Here is a 6,208-nt window from a genome sequence, read left to right as displayed (position 1 = left end):
GACACTATCCTGTGGTAACAGCCTTGTCCTATGTCTCCTGTCCCTAACAGCATCCCCATAAGACACTATCCTGCCGGGAGACGAGACGAGCACAGGCGTTCGCCGTAACCAATGACGCGGAGGAGGAGGAGGAAGAGGAGGAAGAGGAGGAGGAGGAGGTAGCGGAGGAGGAGGCTGGTCAGTCTGCTGGTCAGTGAGGCCGGACCACCCCTACCCAGAAGCCTCAGCGCCACGTCTAAGAGAGGAAGCCACAGACAGAGGGGGCCAACTTTTTGCAGTGTCGTTTATTTCCTCTCACGCGCCTGTTCACACATTACCGCCTGGTTTTACCGCCTGGTTTTACCGCCTGGTTCTCATCTGTTTGGGTGGAATGATCTGTATTTTAGCAAGCAAACGTTTGCCTATGAAAGGAATAGGTTTATTTATGTGGGGGGAAAAAATGGTACTTTTGGGTTTACTTTTGTTGTGGCGTAGACGCCATTAAACGTTATCTAAGATAGTGAGAAGGACTGTCATCACCTAGATGTGTAGTGGCTGTTGTGCTGTCTGGAAAGATCTGTTTACCAAATCAAAAATGATTTAGGAAAAAAATGTAAATCTATAAAGTATAATACCAAATACCCAACAGAAAAATATGAGATTTTTAAATTATATGTCCATCGTAGTTCTTAGTGGTTATGTTAAATACAGTTTAATGTTGGTGATTTTTCAGGTAAAGTGATTGTAAGTTGTCTATTGCTGTGTAGAGCTACACAGCACAACAGTTTCTCTGGCAAAGACTGGATATGTTTTCCTCAATATTTCACAATATCTGGGATATTATCCTTATATGGATGTCAATCCCCAGCTGCTCATCTTGTACATTAGTGTGTGAAGCTACAGGTGCAAACAGGAATCAAGTGACATCGCCTTAAAACATGCAGTTTGTTTAAACTTCTGATATCAGTTTTAACACTTAAGATTAACATGGCCAGCGAACTGTGGTGGGATGATGGTTTCAGACTGACCGGGGGGGGGGGGGGGGGGGGAAGTTAGCTTACTTATGTTTCATACTGTTTTTGCACACACACACGACGCTCATCACGGTACCGTTATCAGTATGAGCTGCAAGTCAGATAGCTTTGCACTTTCTGTGTGCACTTTCGAACCAGTCGGTCATTTGTGAGCTACAGCTTTGCACTTTCTGTGTGCACATGAATAGTTATTTGTCATGTCATGTGTGCATACGAAGCAGGTCAGGTACAGTATGTGCAAAACGCATCGATGACTCTACGGGGGGGGGGGGTAATTTCTGTATTTGATCTTGTGTCTATCCAATCAGCCTTGTGTGGTCAGTGTAGCAAAAGCCTCCAGCCTGTGCCGTTGTAACATGTTCATGTCCGTTGTTGTTGACCAGGGGAGGAGGCGGCTGGAGGTTAGAAAACGGAGAAGGACAGGCTCGTTGGAACGGCACGCAATGGAACTATTCAATCGTTTGTGTTAAATGTGTGAAAACGTTCCTCGTCACTGTACCATGCGTTATACAACGAGCCCTTCCTCCGATTTCTATTTTCCACCAGCCTCTCCTGATGTTGACTTGTGTGTTTTTATTTATTTGTTTTCTTTGTGTGTGTGTGTGTGTGTGTGTGTGTGTGTAGGGGGGAGGGGTACTATAGGCCTGCTATACAGTATGTCACTGTTAGGTCTGATTCATAGGCTGTTGACAGATGAACAGTGAGGTACGGTACGTTGTATGGGAGAGGTGTGCTGTGACGGGTACGTAAGCGTGTGCCTGTGTGGGTTTTACACCCTACAGGGCCGAGCTGGGCCGTACTGCGCTGGCTCAGACGTTGTCCTTCCACATTGTCCTCTCCAGCTCTGTTTCAGTAGCCCTGCTGGATGCATTGTGTCACAAAGGTCAAAGGTCAGCTCAGTACCCCTCAGCCCAGCTCAGTTCAGTCCGTCTCTGTAGTGTAAATCAGGCTTAGGTTACACCACCGCCACCAACATACAACGGAACCTCAGTTGACGCCATCGCCGATGCAGACTTGACAGAGAAATCATTTATATGGGTGAAAATGATCCCAGTGTTATACGTTGTCCCTTAAACTCCTGTTTATTCTTTTTTAATTAAGTATTGAGTTGAATTGAGTATTGCCAAAATTGACTAAATGGTGCTGTGTTTTATCACTGGTGGTGCCCTTACCTTTGTAGTACTTTTAGAAAGTAGGTTTTAAAATAATCGGAAAGTCACGCCCACACTGTCTGCTCAATGAAAAGGGAAGAACGAACGCATTACTATGAAGAAGTGGCTTGTGGTTAAATAATAATAATAATAATTATAATAATTATAATTATAATAATGGTTGCCTTATAAAGAAGCGGACAAATGTGAGGAAAGGTAACGTTAAGACATATAGGCCAGAAACAAGGTTGAATGTACTGTACCACAGAATATATTTGCCTCTCACTTACTAAAATGATTCTATCGAACTGCCTTGTGGGATATTGTTTCATCCAGGATGCTGTTGTGTATATTCTATTACCCCAACCCCATACTCCCATCAGCCCCCAGTAGATCAGGACAAGAAGGTGATGATGCATTACAGTTTGTTGCAATATGATTCGTGGGTATATGTGATTAGACTTTGACATTACCACACGCTTTTAACCTACGACGATGTTCCAAAAGCCATCATGCTGTAACACTACAGATTCAACATTGAGAAGTGCATATTATGACATGCTTCTATTCATCTTTCCATAAGCCATGAATGAAACCAATGAAGGAATGTCTTATGAATAAATTATTGTATGTGGTTTATCACAAGTCTGAAAGTAGAGCACTGTAAAAGTAGAGGCCCTTCCATGATTATATGATTATATGTCAAAACAGCATATGATAAGCCTATTAATGAGCAGAAACTCACAAAGATAAGCAGTGCCATGTGTGAAAATGGGACTGACAATGCATACCAATATCAACCCCCCAATGTCTTAGTGAGTATCTGTATGTTGCTTTTTGGTGTTTACCATTCTCCGCTGTGTCAACCAAACACTGTATTATTTCCATTTTTACAACAGAGTGTCAGTGCCCTCTAGTGGTAATCACATAGACTTGCATATTGTTTTCCGTGAGTTACTGTGCTGTGATAGTTTCATCTGGGAGATCTCGCAAAGCGCAATGCCATGCTTCAGTGTGACGATACAGGAGTGATCAATTATTTAGAAAATGTATGACGACTACTACTGTACAGTAATGTGTGATTCATTCAAATTTAAATATTATTATATTTGTGTTTTGCTTCATATTAGTGCAGAATAGTGCATTCCAGTAAGAATTTATCTTGTAAATACAGTTTCCCCCCTCATCTGTAAATATAACCATGTAAAGATTAAATAAAGAGTCTGGATTCATTCAGAGGTCTACTTTGAGTTTTGAATTGTGTGGAGAGAGTGAATTCTTGTCAACAACCAAACCTAACATCACATATATTCCTTCATTGTTCATATTTTAAAGTGTCCTATACCATAATATTAGGCCTACACTTAAGCCATTCAGCATTTTCCTTCAAACACCGTGGTTCAATTATATAATGACACGTTGATATGTAGCAATAAAAATGTATTTTACCATAGATATGCATTTATCAGATGCATACATGTAGGTTTAGAATAGAGAACATATTAGTGATATGTTCTCATATTTGGAGTCGCTGTCAGAGTTAATATTTCTCACTGGTCTCTGTACCTTTGTGCTGCAACTCAATTTCTGTCATATTTGTGGCCAATTTAGGATTGTGGATACCTTCTATCTTCTATTTCTATCCATCAAATTATGATTTTTAAATAATTAATTGTTGTTTTGGCCAGCTATCTATAGAATGAGAATGACATTTGGTATACACACTACGTCTCCTTTTCTCCCTCTCCTTTAATTAATCAATCAATTGTATTTGTTTGCCACTTTTTACATAGACAAATGTCACAAAGTGCTTCACAGCAAAATAATATGGAACAATATAAACAATACAAACAATATGATCTGAGGTTTTATTGATGAGCCAGGTACACCAATCTGACAACAGGGAAAACTGCTGTAATAGTTTATTTGAATGTTTATTTAAAATGTTTATTTGCGTCCATGACATTTTATTAAAATATTGTTCACTTATTGTAAATCTTCCACACTATGCACTTTAGGTGCATAATGGTCATTTGTTCGAATGGTAATTTACCATACATTCATGGTACATTCCTTCTCAAAGGAAATATCTTGCAAATTCCCTCAGACAGTTTCACCCACATAATGATCTGCCTAAATGACACCCTATGGCAGGAATATGAGCATGAGGACCTGGAACAGTACACGTCGTCGGTTCTGAACCACATAGTGAACTGCACCAACTCAGTCACCGTGGACAAACGGGTCCGGGTCTACCCCAACACGAAGCCATGGATGACTGGGAAGGTCCAAAAACTGTTAAATGAGAGGGACAACGCCTTCTTCGCAGGGAAGCGCACACCGCTGTACAGCTCCACCAGGGCCAACCTAAAGCGCGGCATCAAAGCGGCCAAGGCAGAGCACAGAGAGAAGATTGAGGAATGCCTCCTGAGCAACGACTCCAGGCGGATGTGGCAGGGGGTTCAGCAGATGACAAACTTCAGAGCCAACAGGCTCACAGCCGCAGAGGACGACCCCCTGCTGGCGGGAAAGCTGAACACCTTCTACGCCCGGTTCGACGAGGGGCGAACGGAGGTAACCACAACACAGACACCACTCTCTCCAGCTCTCAGCAGCCTCACCCTCACAGAGCACGAGGTGAGACGCGTACTGAAGGCGGTGGACCCCAGGAAAGCCTCGGGGCCGGATGGCGTCCTGGGACGGGTGCTGAGAGACTGCGCCGACCAGCTGGCCGGGGTTTTCACCAACATCTTTAACCAGTCCCTGTCCCAGGCCACCGTCCCACCCTGCCTGAAAACCTCAACTATCATCCCAGTCCCGAAGAAAAGCACGGTGAGCTGCCTAAACGACTACCGCCCGGTGGCACTCACACCAATCATCATGAAGTGCTTAGAGAAACTAGTCCGGGCCCACATACTCACACGCCTCCCGCCCAACCTGGATCCATACCAGTTCGCCTACAGAGCCCACAGGTCCACAGAGGACGCCATAGCGACGACTCTCCACGCCACTCTATCCCACCTGGAGAGGGGAAACAGCTACGCGAGACTGCTCTTCGTGGACTTCAGCTCCGCCTTTAACACCATCCTTCCAGACAGGCTAGTGACCAAACTACTAGACCTGGGTCTATCACACTCTATATGTGCGTGGATCAAGGACTTCCTGACCGACCGCCCCCAGAGGGTGCGGGTGGGCCCCCACACCTCCACAGCCCTCAGCCTCAGCAATGGGTCACCCCAGGGCTGCGTGCTAAGCCCCATCCTCTACAACCTCTACACCCACGACTTCACCCCCATCCACCCCAGCAACTACATCGTAAAGTTTGCAGACGACACCACCGTGGTGGGATGTATCTCGGGGGGGGACGAGGCGGCGTACAGGGATGAGGTAGAGCAATTGAGCAAGCTGTGCAAGGTTAACAACCTGCTGCTAAACAAGTCAAAGACCCAGGAATTCATCGTAGACTTCAGGAGGAAAAAGTCCGAGATCCTGCCCCTGCTCATCGACGGAGAGAGCGTGGAGATAGTCTCAAACCTCCGATTCCTGGGACACAACATGCGGGATGACCTGGCCTGGAAGGACAACACTAAAGGCACCATCAAGAGGGCACAACAGCGGCTATACACCCTGAGATGCCTCAAGAAACAACACAGCAAGAAGGAGATGCTGGTGGCCTTCTACCACGGCGCAGTGGAGAGTATCCTCACCTTCGGCATCTCCAACTGGTTCCACAGCTGCACGGCAGCGGAGAGAAGCGATCTACAGAGAGTCGTGAGAACAGCACAGAGGATCACCGGCGCCCCCCTCCCCTCTCTGGAGGAGCTGTACAAAACACGCTGTCTCAGGAGGGCCTCCAAGATCTCCAAGGACCCGACCCACCCTGGGCACGAACACTTTGTCAAGCTGCCCTCGAACAGGAGGTACAGGACCCCGGCCGCTAAGACAAACAGACTGAAGGACAGCTTCTACCACAGGGCCGTCAAGGCCCTGAACACAGAAAAGGTTCTGGGCCCAGGATAGTCCGGACGGATTGTATGGCAGCTA

The 6,208-nt window shown here is 45.6% G+C and overlaps 1 protein-coding gene across 3 annotated transcripts in view; it reads left to right on the top strand.

The window, feature by feature from the left end:
- The window catches only part of rap1gapa (RAP1 GTPase activating protein a), a 31,880-nt gene extending 31,759 nt beyond the window's left edge, over window positions 1-121 (top strand). For all 3 annotated transcript variants that reach the window (XM_080535024.1, XM_080535023.1, XM_080535022.1), the window contains one exon: window positions 51-121. The gene's annotated coding sequence lies outside the window, so the exon portion shown is untranslated. The remainder of the gene's footprint in view (window positions 1-50) is intronic.
- The last annotated feature ends 6,087 nt before the right edge of the window (window positions 122-6,208 follow it).

Source organism: Nansenia antarctica (genome assembly GCF_963989245.1).
Source record: "Nansenia antarctica genome assembly, chromosome: 6".
NCBI classification, from domain to species: domain Eukaryota; kingdom Metazoa; phylum Chordata; class Actinopteri; order Argentiniformes; family Microstomatidae; genus Nansenia; species Nansenia antarctica.
This window is presented reverse-complemented; position numbering and strand designations above follow the sequence as displayed.